The sequence below is a fragment of the Mustela nivalis genome (genome assembly GCF_964662115.1).
Source record: "Mustela nivalis genome assembly, chromosome: 7".
Lineage (NCBI taxonomy): Eukaryota > Metazoa > Chordata > Mammalia > Carnivora > Mustelidae > Mustela > Mustela nivalis.
Window position 1 is genome coordinate 105,420,603 of NC_139026.1, and position 15,865 is coordinate 105,436,467.

The following is a 15,865-nucleotide window of genomic DNA, read 5'->3' on the forward strand; positions in this document are numbered from 1 at the left end:
GTATTTTGTAGTTTTAAAAAGCTCTTGAATTCAAAATGTATTATGTCATTTATGAAAGAGTCATAACCCTATAAGGTAGATAGTATTAGCCCCTTTTTACAATCAAGGAACTTGAAATACAGCTTAAGACACTGCATGAGGGGGGCGCCTGGGTGACTCAGTGGGTTAAGCCTCTGCCCTCAGCTCAGGTCATGATCTCAGGGTCCTGGGATCGAGCCCGGCAGGGAGCCTGATTCCCCACCCTTTCTCTCTACCTGCCTCTCTGCCTATTTGTAATCTCTGTCTGTCAAATAAATAAATAAAAATCTTTTAAAAATTTTTTAAAAAGACTCTGCAGGAGGTTGCTAGTTAATCAATGGCAACGCTGGGACTTGAACTCTTATCTCCTAACTCCATGTGTGGGACTAACTTAACTGCCACCTTTCTTTTCGTGTCTTTACTCTGAACAGAAATCTCTTTTTGTTTCCAACTATTCTAATCAGGTTTCCCTTAAGTGGGGAAATACTAAACCAATTGGTTCTTCATCCTTATTAGTTATTTGCAACTTGGCTGTTCAAAAGAAATTGTGAGTGGCAGAAACCTTCTACCATGTACTCTCAGGGCAATGGAGTCACTCTGGTTGTGGGACTAGAGGAAAATGCCACCACCGGGCTTCTTACACTAGAGGCTGGCCCTCTAGTCAGTCTAGAACTCCTGCACCTGCCTTGGTTGTCAGAAGCTGACAGTCTGTGACTCATAATCTCACACTCTGGACTTGGCACAGTAGCTTGCCTCCGAAGTGTGGGGACAGGGAGCACGAGAGGGCGGAAGCCTGTAGTACTGCCCAAGAACTCCCCCAGAGAGTCTGAGCTAGTTGCCTTCTCTCACACTGCCATCTCCCTTTTCTTTCCTTCTGTGTTTTCCCTTTTGGTAAGATTTTGGTTTGGCTCTATCAGCTTCCTTTCCTTAATTGTCTTTACGTGAATGAAACCACCCCGTTTTCTGCATCACTGATACCAGTGTCAGGAGCTCACCAAGGCTGGGGCACAGGGACTCAAAGATCCAGACAGGAAAAACCTCACCACCAAGGGTCTTCAGAAGTGACTGACAGAGAATCATCCATGTCTGTCTCTCTCCGATTAATGCCCAGGTGGTACAAAACTTCAGAAATCACCTGTGTGGTCCCTGAGTCTTTAAAGCTCTCCGGTGAAGGGGTGTGGTGACACTGACACCAGTCTTTGGAGGAGATGTGATATCAGAGGGCCTGTGTTGTCCTCACTGTGCCATAGAAAGCATACCAGGCACAGCATACCAGCACAGCATCCTCTCTAGGATCTGGCCCTGGGACCCTGGCTCCCACAGAGTGTCCATCTTCCTCTCCCCTGAGGTCTGCATGCCTGACACCAATTTCTCTCCCAGCAGAGTGAATGGGGGTGCTTCTTTTCAAGAACTTTCTTCCTCCAAGGAGGGTCTGATGCTGAGTTCTCATACTGGGAAGGAGTAAACTTTCAGGCTGACTGCTGGGAGGCCCAGCTGCCTCCCCCTCTCAAGGACTTAGCTCAGGGCTGGAAAAAGCAGGGAACAGAGGAAAGTAGAGAAGCTGCCTAGAGGAGGCATAATACTCTCATACTTTTTCTCCTTCCAACCCAAGGCTCCCAAAGCTGGGGTTAGGTCACAGGGTTCTTAGCAGGTGTAGGCACAGAAAGGCTTGCAGAACCCTGTTACGGGGCGTTTCACAGTTTCAGACTTCCATTTCATACCGTTAAGACCAGCAAATTCATCTTATTGTGCATTTTCATCTCTTTCCATGCTTTTTGCTTTTTCGCAGAAGCAATTCCACATAGATTTGTAGGGTTGTTTGATCAGTGTCTTTCTTCCTCATTAGACTCACTACATAAAGTCAGAGACCATACAGTTCTCCCTATCCCAGAAAAGACTAGGTACTCAATAAATATTTGTTGAATGGATGAATTAATCTTCACTGCTGACATAGCAAGAGAGAATAAGCTTAAACTATAGCAAGAAGGATTAGCTCAGCACTACTCAGGAGGCCACTGCCTGGTTTTAAATCCTGGCTCTGCAACTTACTTCCTATGAGGCCTGGGCAAATATTGCTGCCTTACCTCATTTTAAGTTCTCAGTGGTGGAAACAGACTGCTAGTATTGCTCTACATGGTTGTTCTGAGGATTGGAAAAGACGGTATATGCACCGCTTTTCAGACAGTCTCTGGGCCATATAACTGCTCTGTAACTATCAGATGCCTGCTATAGCTTGCTTGCAGATGAAGGGTACCTGAAGGAGAAGTTTATGATTTTCCTCTTTGCAAGATACAGGAGGAAATGTGTAATATACTTACCAAGGAGGTAGTTTTGAGATTTAAGCAAAAAAAGATTTTTTAACTATAATTTTTCAACAAAGACACAACTGGCCACATCTAGAAGTAATATCTCTGTAATAACATGGTTCTGATTATTATACTAGGCCATGTCATTGTTGAAGGAATCAGGATGTAAACCATGGAAATCTTTGGCAGTAGATAACTGATCATAAGTACCTGAGACCAAAAAAGACTAAGTGGGCATCCCAATAAAAGTTTATCCAAAGGATAGTCCAGGTGCAGTACAGTGGTTAGAAGAGCACAGACTTTGGAACCTGAATCCCTAAGCTCACATCCCAGGTAACCCATTACTTGCTATGTATCTTGGTTACTAAACCTCTATGGGTTTCAGCTTCCTCATCTGTAAAATAGAAATGGTAATAGGACACCAGTTTTCCAAAGATATTACAAGGATTGGATTTATAATATCACACAGTAAATACTGCATTTAATATTAGGTTTAATTAATATTTTTTTTATAAATCACCATCGTGTAAAAAAAGCCTGTTCATAGCCACTGGGCAAACAATCACTCATTTTTCCCAGAAGGGGAGATAATCTGAAGTAAAGGTCTATGTAAAGTCATAGAAAGTAGACAGCAGTTTGGCTCCACAGTTAAGGACATAGAAGGGCCAAAATCAGAAGACTGGTGGCAAGGAAGCTCAGGAAAAAGGCTTGAGGAGAGAATGAGATCCAGAATGAGTGAATGCCTCCACAAGGCCCCTTGTGTGGAGCTGATGCTTAACAGTCAGGTTGACCAGATGACTCTCTCTGGATGTCATTCCACTTTCTTCTTTGTATTACGGGTTTTCTGCCTGCTCAGTTTCCCTTGGCTCCATGTACACCTATCCTTTCTATAAACTACTTTCCTCCTTAAATCAGACAAGATGAAGTTCCTATTGCTTATGATGAAGAGTTCCAGCTGATCATGCAAACTCCCCAGACCTACTGAGAATCTAGATTTTTGGAAGCACCCCAGAGGAGTCTTATACCTACTGAAATTTGGGAGTCTTACCTAGTTTGGACTCTGAGACATCTTCCTGGTTTGCTACTCTTCTCATTCTATGGTTGTCTGGTTGTATGAACTCCTGGGCCCACTCCTTGTTGCCAGATTCACTGGGCACAGCTTTCAGAGGTTGAAGCCATCTTTCTGATGCGGAGTGAACAGTGGAGGAAGACTCTCCTCTTTTCCCTTCCCCCCAATACCTGTACATCACACTTACATCTGCCATAGGTGTGTCACCTGAGCCTGACCAGAGAACTGACACATTCTTAGTAAAAGTAACTCTTTTTCCAGGACCCTTGACTACATTGCAGGGGAAAAAAAAAATCAATCATGATATTCTGTTTTTTCCTCATGGACAACTTTTCAGCAACTTTCCAGCAAAAGTCAAGAATGATGTTCTGGAATATTTAATGTTAGTCTCCTGTTTAAAATAAGAGGCACCATCTTCCCATCTTTCCCCAATGGGTTAAGGGAAATAAATAAGTTCTACAACATCCCAGTTATTTCTCAAATGACCAATAGCATTTTTTTTTTAGCAAGATAGCAAAAGCTGTGTAACCCCTTGCTATGGTAATGCATTGGCAGGCTTCCCTCAGGCTAAGAGGATCTGCTGAGGCCCAGCATGGCCAGGAAATATTAGACATAGTGGTGGTGCCCTGGCCTGAGGGAGTCAGCTCCAGGCCTAGCAGGAGATGGGCATAGCATGAAGGAAGGGAAGAACTGTGTTGGCTATTTTGGGAGGACATGAGCAGCCTGGCTGAAATGGAGATAAACAGAGAGAAAGGAAAATCGTTCTCAGACAGAACAGAATCTGGGAACATTCTGGTGCCTCTTTCCTGGCTGAACCTCACTGCTGGTTTCCCTGCCCCAGTTCTCCCACATACCCTCCTAATCTCTCTCCTTAAAATACCACTTTTTTTTTTTTTAATTTAATTCATCCTTTTTGGAAACCTCCACACCAGCCCTCATCTATGGTATAACACTCCTGAATCAGCTATCAAAGCCCACCACAGCCTGCCTCAACTTGTCTTCTCAAATTGGCTCCTGCAATTCCCATGAACCTTTTCAAATACTCACACGCCTTCTGCTCTCTTCTCAGTACATTTCCCACATACTTACTTCCAGGCTTTTGCTGTCATGGGTTCCCCTCCTGCTACTGAGCTCTGCTCTTCCCTGACCTGGCCTTCCCTTTCCAAATTTTCAAGTCCCGTGCTTGCCTGAAGGTAGATCTTCATTGTTCTATCTTGACCACCTACCAACATGGATGTTTTCTCCTTTGTGGTCAGCCCTTAACAGCTGCCTGGGTAGAAAGAGATACACAATCTGGAGTCTGAGATCATGGGCTCAAATCTAGTTGTTCCAGTTGTTAGCTCTGTGAGTTCTCTAAATTTTTTGGCTCTACAACTTGGGAATTTTTTCCCATAATTGTGGATAGTGCACATCACATGTTTGCCATGAAGCATGACACACAGTAGGTGCACAGTAAGTGGTAGCTAGTAGCATCAATAGCATCTACCACCATGAATTCCTAAATCTCCTCTGTGGAGGAACTGACTCCCCAGTTTGACTCTTGGTGTCTTCTTCACTGTACTTCCCCCACCATGGTGGCTCACTTTCCAGTTCTTAGAATCGACTCAGAAGATATTTTCTGGGGTCTCTGGGTATTTTTGCTACAATTTCATTGATTTTTCTTAAATAAAATAAAAGCGATGAATTCTGAGACCAGCTTCGTACTCAACCAATAAGCCAACTTCACAAAGCCCAGAGACAAATCCATATAACAGTCTTAGGATAAAGTCAATGTGTCCTTCTGAGAAGGAAAACCCTTGAGAGTTACGATCTTGATCAGAGCCTTCTCTGCAGAGCTGCCTGAGAACACCAGCGGCTTGCTAAGGAAACCATTTGGTTGTCAAAACACATCCCAGCTTCTCCTGTCAGAGGTGTCTGTCAACATCTTAGAGAATGGCAGAGCAAGCTCTTGGGAGTTCAAAGCTGATAAATGATTTGTAAATGCCACATAGACCCTAGGGGAGGATGCCAGTGTAGATGAAAGTCACCTCTATTTCAAAACAATGGAAAATTGTGAAATTTCCAGCTTTCTTATATAAGTTCCTGAATCATATTTTAAAATTTATGAATAGTAAAGAATTACTATAAATCCACTTGTCCTTACCACACCACAGTAATAAAACCTTCCTTTACACTACAAATGATTTCCTATTCTTTTTTTTGCCTTCAAGACCAATAATCTTATGACTTCCTTTACCCCATTCAGGTATGCTTTCTCTCTTGTTGCTACTGACTCAACCAATCAACCAACAAATATTTATCATGTGCCACTGTGTGTCCAGAACTCTGCCAGGGGCTAACAGAAGAAAACATTGCTTCTGTCCCTCAGGAACAGTTTAAAATCAAGTTGTCCTTCAAATCTGCATTACCCAAGACATTCTGCTGGCCGTCATTCAGCAGTTGGTCAGCCAAGAAATGTTTATTAAACATTGCTGTGTGCCTGGGTTATGGAGGGTGAATGAGCCAGACAAGGTCCTGGTTCTCATATAGCTTACATTCCAGTAGGAGAAAGAGTCAGTGAGCAAGTAGACAAGTATTGTAAGTTCGGAAATGGTAGGTGTTATCAAAGCTTAGATAAAGGACAGGTATATAGGGTTGGAGGGGCTGGAGGTGAGAGAAAGTCTTTCTGAACATGTGGCATGATTGATCTGTCAAAAAAGCTAAGATAGAAAAGAGATGTTTAGAAAGCCCTTCCAGTAGAGGGGCCTGTCTATAAACCCTGGAGAAGCACAGAGGATACAAGAATGAATTCTAGGCCTCTTGGTCAAGCGCTCTACTTTATTCATAGCATTAAGCACAGTTCCTGATACAGAGAAGATGCTGAATGACAGTGATGTGTAACATTATTCACAATCTACTACTATGACTACAGGCAGTGGACTGGGTACCCGCCATGAGCTTTTCATTCAGTTCTCACAACCACCCTATGAGGAAGATACTGCTATCCCTACATGACAGACACAAAGAAGTTTTCACAGAAAATAAGCTAAAGCGACACTGCAAAGCCCAACAGTCCATTTAAAGACCAGCTGGTCTCCTACACTGGGATGCTTGTAGGCATGAGTGAGTGAATGATCGATCATCCATGTGATCTTTGAGCTCATTAATTTCTAGGAGGGATACAGAGGTGGAGGCTACATGTATCAGGCTTTGGATTGTTGGAATCCTTATAGTAAATTGCATCTGGCACATAGCTACACCCCAATGTTCACACGTTTCCCGATATCCAATGAAATAGCCACTTATGAGAGGCAGTCTGAGAGAGGTTTCATTTCTGAGGTTGGGCAAATCTATCAGTAAAAGAAATGACATTTCTTTCCTTTTAGGTAGCTCATCAGTTCACAAGAGATTTCTATGAAGCGGTAGACCCCCCCCCCAAAAAATGATCACTATACACTAATCACAGTATTGAAAAATAATGCATAGTGCCTCGTGATGAGCAGGAAAGAGCCCAGTTCTCAGATCTGTGCTGGAAAGAAAGCTGAGATAAGGTGAGAGCCTCTCACCCATTTAGGGCTTCACATACACTGCACCAGGACAGCATTATTCCTGATGGTCCACCCATAGTCCCCGGTGTTCTACCTCCGTGCCTCTGCTTCCATGCAGGCTTCCTCATGGATCCCTTGGGTACGTCCCCACCATCCTTCACCTCCATTCCAAAGAGCTGATTCCTTTATCTGTTTTTGTCATTTGTGCTCTTAGTCTGGGCCGCTTCATAGATTGTGGGTGAATAATTTCTTCTGACTCCTCTTTTTATACTGTACGGCTCCTCCCGACATGAGAGATAGTAGTACTTACTAAACACTGCTGAAATGAATTTGATGTTGCTCCCACTTGGCTGAGGCAGTCTTGTTCTAAGCTCGCTCCTGGCATTTTACAGGTCAGTAACAACAAAAACTGACCCTTGCTGAGGGCTTACTACCTAACAAACACCTGTGGTGTTTATTATATTTGCCTATGACAACGAAAAGAAGGTCATATTGTTATTCCTAGTTTATTGTTGGAAAAAGATTGCAAGCTACTTAGAAGGGGATCACTTGCATTTGGTCACATATTGACAAAATCTGGTCACATGATTGGCAAAACTAGATTCCAACTCAGATATACCTGCCTCCAAACCTCTCACTTAGCCAAATGCTTGACTGCCTCCTTGCCTCCCTGTGGCTCCTTTTTATGCCTTCCTGATCCTCTTCCACCTGCAGCCCCTATATCCCAGCCCTCTGCTTTTTCACCTCCTGGGGTACAACGTACTCCCCAGCTGCTCTCTGGATGCCCTACGTTCTCCTTTTCCCCACAATTCTTTAATTCATTCTGCCATCCAACATTCCACTGGTAGGCTCTGCCTCTCTTCATACAAACTTCTGTTTAAACTTCCATTTTCTAGGCTGTGAGATTGTAGTTAAATTGTGTTTGACTTAACTAGCTCATACTAAAGTGTGAGTGACTACTAGCCACTTAAGGTTCAGTAGAAATTTGACACTTGACACAAGGATATCTATCAACTCAAAGAACTGAGTCTTAATGTGTTTCTAAAAGAGAACTGCAAAATGTCTTACACACATAGCCAAGATGACTTTTTTGAACATTTATTATTTGGATATCAGAAGGGTTTGTTCATACACATTTGCTTTAGAAAACTCTAATGAGTTCATAGTCAGACCTCACTCATATACTTTTTATCAAACAATTCAACGCTTTTCATCATGGTCTCATCACTGTTCCTTTTTCCAGGTTTGTCTCTCAAATTCAGTGTCCACACTATACATCCCCTCTGCTACCCACAGTACGAGGGTGGTCTAGGCCCAGCATCAAAAAGGGGATGATCATTAATTCACAGCAGAGACTTAATCCTCAGCTTTACCCTCTTGGAGTTTTCCCAGAAAAGACCTAACAAACCCTGTCTTACTGGTGGTGGCATCAGAGCAACCCCTTCAAAGCTGCAGAACAAAGGCCTGTGGGTGGCTCTGGGAAATTCCATGCTCCACTCAGATTCAGGTCTGGTTTGGTGGCCTCCAGCTGTCAACATCTGGAATCCATTTCCTACTTGGAAAAGCCACCCAGACAGAACTGCTATACCCGTAACTGGGGCCACTGATGTGGCCAAGAGAGCATGGGGATCCCCTGAGGGCTGGGAGGGGACTGGATCACTGCCAGATTGTCCAAGAAGAGGAGTTAACCTGAGCTGAGGGCACTGACTCAACAGGGGAGATCAAAAAATTTTTAAAATAACACTTGATATTTCAGTGAAAGCATCAGGGAAAATATTAGAACTTTTGGGAACTTTCTTAAATTTATGTTTTGGTTAGTATTGTTTTTATTTTGAATTACATAAGGGGCAGTACCATATTATTTTCAGAGCTGAAGACTTCTTAAGATTTTACACAGTCCTGGGCCAGGGATTAGACAACTATATTGTATTGGACTGGGGTTGAGGACATGGAGTAAATACCACACAGCACACCCAATGTCTTATGTGTACCTAAATCCCAGCAGCTGGTGCAGCACAGCTCAGAGAATGTGTGATGACCTGACCACATTTGGCCCCGTAGGCACTACTGCTACCGTATGACAGTTAACCAACCTGGCAGTCCAAGGCTTCACATGAAAATGACAGTGGAGATTGATGGAAAAAGAGATGGTCACCACTCCTTCCACCTCCCACTTCCACTTGGGCAATCATTCAATTCATCTTCCAACCTGGGAAGTTTTGGGAGTAAGGGAGATGGAGTGTTGGAAATAATGTTTCATTGATCAGCAACAGGTATACATTGGTTGTCCTTGGCATATCTGCTATATAATCACTCTCACCAGCCCGTTTTTACACATGGTGACATTTCTGGTCTTCTGCCTCTGTCCCTCAGCCCGTCCTCTCATCCATTTCCACCCTATGGCTCTTCCTTAGCTCTGAAACACTCCCTTGGATCCTTATCCGGAGAGTGCTCTGTTGTTCTAATTCTAGGAGCTCCAGCTCACAATGAATGCCTTCATGTACCTGGTCTACACACATGGTGAGTGAAAGCAGAACAAAGACAACCAAAAAAGCAACCATGTTCCCACAGCTTCCTAGACACCAAAAAATGTATCAGTGACTGCTCTACAACATTCAGTGTGGGAGGCCGAGAGGGACTATATTTTATTGCATTGCAAAATAGCTTGCCAAGGGCTTAACCCAGCTCCTTAACCATAGCAGGTTCCTCATCACCACATCACATATGGAGATTATGATGAAGCTCATTTATATGTGTGGTGTCCTGGGGGCTTGGAACCTACTTCTAGGGTACATGCAAGATGTCAGAAGAGGGGTCAATTCAGTCCAGAAAGCCATATTACTCAGTACCCTGTATTGTATTCCAGGCTAATTCTAGGCACTGAGATGAATCAGAAGATGGTGGCCAATTCCTGCTCTGAAGGAAGGGTTTGAGCCTAGAAGAGAGGTGGCTAAACACGTGCTGAGATTGGGCCAAATGTATTTACAATAGGAACACCAAAGAAGGGAAATGGCTGTGGGCTGGAGGAACTGAGGATGGTTCCTTTAGGGGGAAGATATTTGCACAGTTCATTGAAGTAGGAAGAGAATTTCAACAGGTAAAAGTGAGAGTCAGGTATTCCAACCAAAGGATGACTGATGGGAAGGCACGCTGCTGGGTATTGGCCGGGGGCATGATTTTATCCACATTGGCTACGAATTGTATCTTTGGATGTACATAATCTAGAGGAAGAAAAGGCTACAAAGGAAGATCTAGTATCACATTATGGAAGACTTCCAAGTCAGGCTAAAGGGACTGGAATTATTCTGTTTAACAGTCCTGAAAAGACTTGATTATATGCACTGTCCTCCAGAGAGATTAATTGAAAGTCACAAGAAGGTGGACTGGAGGTAGACATGAAAGACAAAAAGAAAGACCACAGGGAGACTATTCCAGACTCCATTTTAAAACTCGTGTCCAAATGACATGGAATTTATAGGTGACTTTACTTCAGCCAAAGAAGAATGAAAAAACAACAAGAATACAATAATAATGTGTACACTATATATAGAGAGAACAGTAGAGGGACAGAAGCATTAACAACTATCAGTTGTCCAACCTAGATATTCTGCAAGAAATATACTTGACTCATGAACAACATGGAGGTTAGGGGCATCAATCTCCCATGCAGCTGAAAATCTGCATATAACTTTTGACTCCCCCAAAACTTAATTACTAATAGCCTACTATTGACCAGAAGTCTTACCAATAACATAAACTGTGGATTAATACATAACTTGTATTTGCATTAAATGCTGTATTCTTATAATAAAGTAAACTAGAGAAAATGGAATGTTGGTAAGAAATTCCTAAGGATAAGAAAATACATTCACAGTCCTGCACAGTGTTTATGTGTGTGTGTGTGTGTGTGTGTGTGTGTGTGTGTGTGTGTGTGTGTATAAATCGACCCTCACAGTTTAAGTCCATGTTGTTCAGGGTCAACTGTACTTCCTTGAAATTGGATGCCTTGGCCCCCTAAAAAGAAGGGATATGCTTGGGACTGCTTGGTTCAATTTCCCACATGACATTCATTTAAAAAATGCAGATTATTGCAGTAATAGAAAGTTTAATCAGCTAGGGAAGAAAGCAAACATGTTTCCTATGACTGGCATGGATTACTAAGAGGTACTTATTCAGGTCTTAGTGATCCCAGTTGTTTATAATACATGCCAAAGGGACAGATGTTTGTAGTACTTGGGGTAAAGCTGTTGTATTACTCTTCAGTTTTGTTATTGTAGTAATCTGTAAAATTGCAATAAATATTACATTGCAGTGGTGTCGTGTTGCAGGCATTCAGAAGTTCCAAAAGAGCAGGACTTGGATTGGAGCACAATTGATACATCACCAAAAAACAAAACCAAAGGCTCTTTAAAGTAGTAGTCTTCAGATGTTTCAGAAGACTGATCATTATAAAACTGAAAACAAGAGAAAAAGAAGGACAAAGCTCATTCTTTTTATGTAAAAGTGAACATTTGGCACACTATTATAGATCTCTTGCTATATTAGAATATATGCTTGCTGTACACAAAGGCTGTGTGCAAGGAGCTGAGAGCCATGGCCAGACACAGGATGTCATGAGGAGGGCAGCGTGCAACCTGACAGAGTAGACTGGACACAAAGGATAGAGTTACATGTGATGTGACAGGACTGTGGGACTTGGCAGGAGGGCTCATGGGGCAGGAGGACTGGGATGACTTATACGTTACTCATACTTAACAAGCACTAAATCTATGTCCTTTCCCTCCTACTGCTTCTGAATATCACTTCTTCTAAAAATCCTGGCTCAAATAACTCCAGAGGACTTTGATCAATTCCCCGAACCTGTAAGTGCAATCTTAGTTCTCAACGGCATTTTTAGCTGATTCTTTGGTTTTCTTTAGTTGTTGTTGTTGTTGTTGTTGTTGTTGTTGTTGTTATGACTTTTGTAGGCATCTTCTCACGTTCAGGCAGGTGTAGTCTGCTCATGTGAGTCTCTGAGTTTCCCGAGGGCAGAATTGGGTTCATTTCTGTCTCCCATACAGTACCCAGGGATGATGAATTGTGCCAGCAGATGTGAGACACCTGTGAGAGGCAGAAGTGACTTCTGGCTACTGAGGCCATGCATGAGAGAGGGTACAGAGAACCATGGTTCTCTAGGACCAGTGGACAGGACTCTGATGGTCAGTGCTTGGACAAAGCACTGGACTTTGATGGCCAGTGCCCATCTCCAGTTCCTCCAGCATCCATCCCTCTCCACTCCTCCCAAAGGAGGGCTCTCACACACGGAAAAGAGACCAGATGCCTTCCAGAAGGAGGAAAGAGTGTAGAGAGCCTTGAAGGGGAAACCCCACTTTCCTTCAGAGCCCTTCAGTCCTGGAAGAACCACAGAGGAGCATACTCATGGACATCTAAGCCAAGTTCACTGTCCAATTGCCTGAATGTCCAGGCAATTGCATGCTTTGTGCAAGGAAGTCTGGATTTCCCACCATGCTCTCTTCTGGACTCCACCGCATTCCCTTTTAGGTTTTGCCATCACTGTCCCTGGTCTTTGAATAGTTATGAGGAACTATAGGTGTTTTAAGGATTCTTGCCTCCCTGCTCCCCACCTCTTATGTGGTGCTGGCCTCTGTCTGCAGCCTCAGATTGCTCACGCTTACTTTTTAGCACAGACTCAAAAATCTGCTGGGGAATCTGTTAGTTGACCAAACAATTGAGGGGGTATCTGAAGACCTTTGCCTGCTGTGCTCCCACCAATTTTTAAAACTCACATCTGAACCCATCACTGGCCATCCAGCAGCAATTGGTGTTGGGCTTGAGGAGATGGTCCCACTGCATTTCTTTTGGATATACAGCCTGGAATGTCAGGGCCATGTTCCTGCTCCTTAATGGTCAATGGCCGTAGGTGGTGTTGGGATTGGTAATCCTGCCTGGAACTGTTCTGTGGGCCTTCACTTTCCCTGGCACTCAGCTCCACCTGAGGTCCCCACCCCTGTACTTCTGCAGGAAAACATACACTCCCTCCTAGAGTCCCCATAGTCCCCACATCCCTGTCCCCCTCTCTTCACCCTATTTCATGCCTTCTCATGTTTCTCGCTCATGTATGTCACTCTTCTCAAACCATGCTTCTCTCTCCAGTCCTAGCGATGCTCACTTTCCCCATGCCCTCAATTTCAAAATGATCTAGCAAAATATTCATTTGCTTAATTGATTGCTGATTTTCCCTACTAGACTGGAAAACCAATCAGGGAAGATCCCTTGCCAGTTATTCCCAGAGCCTAGCATGGTGTTGCCTCAGAGTAAATAATAATTGAATAATTTTTGTTGAATTAGTGAGTGAATAAGTGAATGAATGAACAATAGTATCAGGGACACTGGACGGCAAATGTTTCAGCTTCCCCCTCTAAACAGTGAGATTCTTATCCAAAGGAGCCTGTTCACTGTAGTGCTCTACCTCCATTGCCAATACAGGCTTGACATTTGCAGTGAATGCAGGTTTCATTGGGCAAAATCAAATCGCAGGAAACAAATAAAAGTTTCAAAAGCATGACTAGTTACCTAGGAGGCAACCCTCACAGTCAGACAGGGTTGACATAAACTGATGTGGCAGGGGTACGCCCAGAGGGCAGCTTGAGAAGCAAAGTGGAACACAAGGAGAAATACAGCCTATGAGTCAGAGAAAACCATTCCAGCCCTACTTTACATTAGCAATGGGTGTGACCTCAGGGAAACCACCTCTTCTCTGGGTCTCAGTTTGCTCATTTGCCATGAGTGGGACAGACGAGATTACTTCCAAGGTTCCTTCCATTTGAAACATTTGCATGGTGCAAAGTTTGACTTCAGAAAATGAATACCAGTTAAAAGGGTAGGTTACAAAACTCTGGTTTTGTCTGGAGGCCTGTGGTCTGGAGTTGCTTCACTTCAGGCTGGGCCACACCTACCCCACCATGTACACTCATATATATATATATATATATATATATATATATATATATATATATATACACAGAACGAACATGCAAGCCTACAGCCCATCTCTACAGCCAGAGAAAAGCCAGGTGAAGAGGGGTGGGGAAGTGTATCCTGATGACTGTGTGATGTCATGTCCAGGAAAAGACTAAGGACCAGAAGGAGAAGGAGGCCCAATCTCCAGCACTCTGGGCCTGCTTCCACCAACAATTCAGGGAAAATCCACTGCTCAGAGTCCTAGGCAGAAATTCCAATTTGGCATTTTCCTCCTTCTCCCTAGAAATGGAGCGGCCTGTCTCACAGCCACTAGCACAGTCTAATTTTTCATGAGGAGGTAGAAGTAAGTAAAATCTTTTTCATAAGGCCTTCCCTGGTCTAGGAAATCCTAGCATGAGAGCCCTTTCCCAAGCCAGGGGTCAGCATTTGCAAGAAATACAAATTCAATGGGATAAAATCAAATCAGGGAGCCAGGTCAGGCATGACTGGCTGCCCAGGAGGCACCTTCCATGAGACAGATAAACCAATCTGACAGGGATGTGTAGCCCTTGAGGTGAGGCTGGTTTTGACATTTTTCAGTGACTGCATTTCAGATGGTTATAGGAATACCCACAGTGTAGTTTCCATTTGCTTCTTGACCTACAAAGCCTATAATATTTACTATCTGGCTCTTTTCTGAGCTTTTGCCAACCTCTGCTCTGCACAACTGCTAAGTGTCCCTGCCAGTGTCAAAATTGGGACTCCTACTGTAGTCCTGGGAGCAGCAACAGCCTTGACTTCTGGACACCACAGGGAATGATGGTGATGAGGACAGAGCTGTCACCATCTAGCCTGCTACTCTCATCTCCCTCATCCCCAATTCCTCCCCTCTTCCCAGCCACCTCTCAGGTCTCCCGAAGCTTCTCTTTCCTACCCTATGCTTCCTCACCTTCCCACCACTGACCCATAACCCTTCATTTTGAAACTCCCTCCGAGACACGTGATCACATGCTATCTTGCATGACTTGCTTTTGTTTTACAGGGATTGCTTTCCTAGAGGGACTGGAAGTGTGAAAAGACAAGGACCACATCCTAACATTTGTCCCAGTATCCCCCATCCCCATTACAATGAGTGCTGGACCTGGAGCCGGGGTGTGTGTGGGGGTGGGGAGTAGTCATGAGTTGCTGAGGTCCAACAGCAGAGAGTACTTGATCATCACCCAAACTCACCTTCCACCATGCACAAGCCTGCCATTTCTGGAGGACACTTGGAGCAAGGTGTCCCTGCTCCAAGAGAAACACTTTGTGCAGTCCGGTCCAAGCCCAGAAGTGCACCTATTGTTAACGTTGACACTAGAATCACTCAAAGGCCAGCTCTGTGCAAAGATTCCCTAGGGCTGATACTCCATTTCATTTTCTCCTCCAGGGAGTGTCTCAGCCAGGCAGGGAAAATCAAAGAGCTGGGGTTCTTAAAGCATGTGAAAAGGTCTGTTTTTTGAATCTGCCATTGCTTAGGGTTCAGGAAGAGTGTGGACAGAAGAAACCAGTTAAGTAGAGAAAAAGAGGAAGCCAGTTGCTTTGCAAAAGAGAAGCTGTCCTTCCACAAGAGCATGACACAGAAAGCCATCCTGCTCTCAGAGTTGTGGGGCCCAGAGCTAGGAGATTATGAGCCCAGTGCTGGTTTCCTGCTGTGGGAGCCAAGACACAACATCTGGACAAAAAGCTTGGCTGGGGTCACTTGATCTAATCTCCTCAGGAAAGCAAAGGCTATGGAAAATCAATGACAGCAGAGAAAGGGAGGCTGGGAGAGGAGGAAGGGGCCCCTTATCTCAGAAAGCCTGGGTAAGAGCCTTGACATTCAGGCTCCCTTTTTTTTTTTTTTTTTTTTTTTTTTTTTTTTTTTTTTCTAACCACATGAATAGGAAGATCAGGATGGCTGGAGTGAAACCATGCAGACTTTTTCGGGAATCATGGCAAAAATTGTC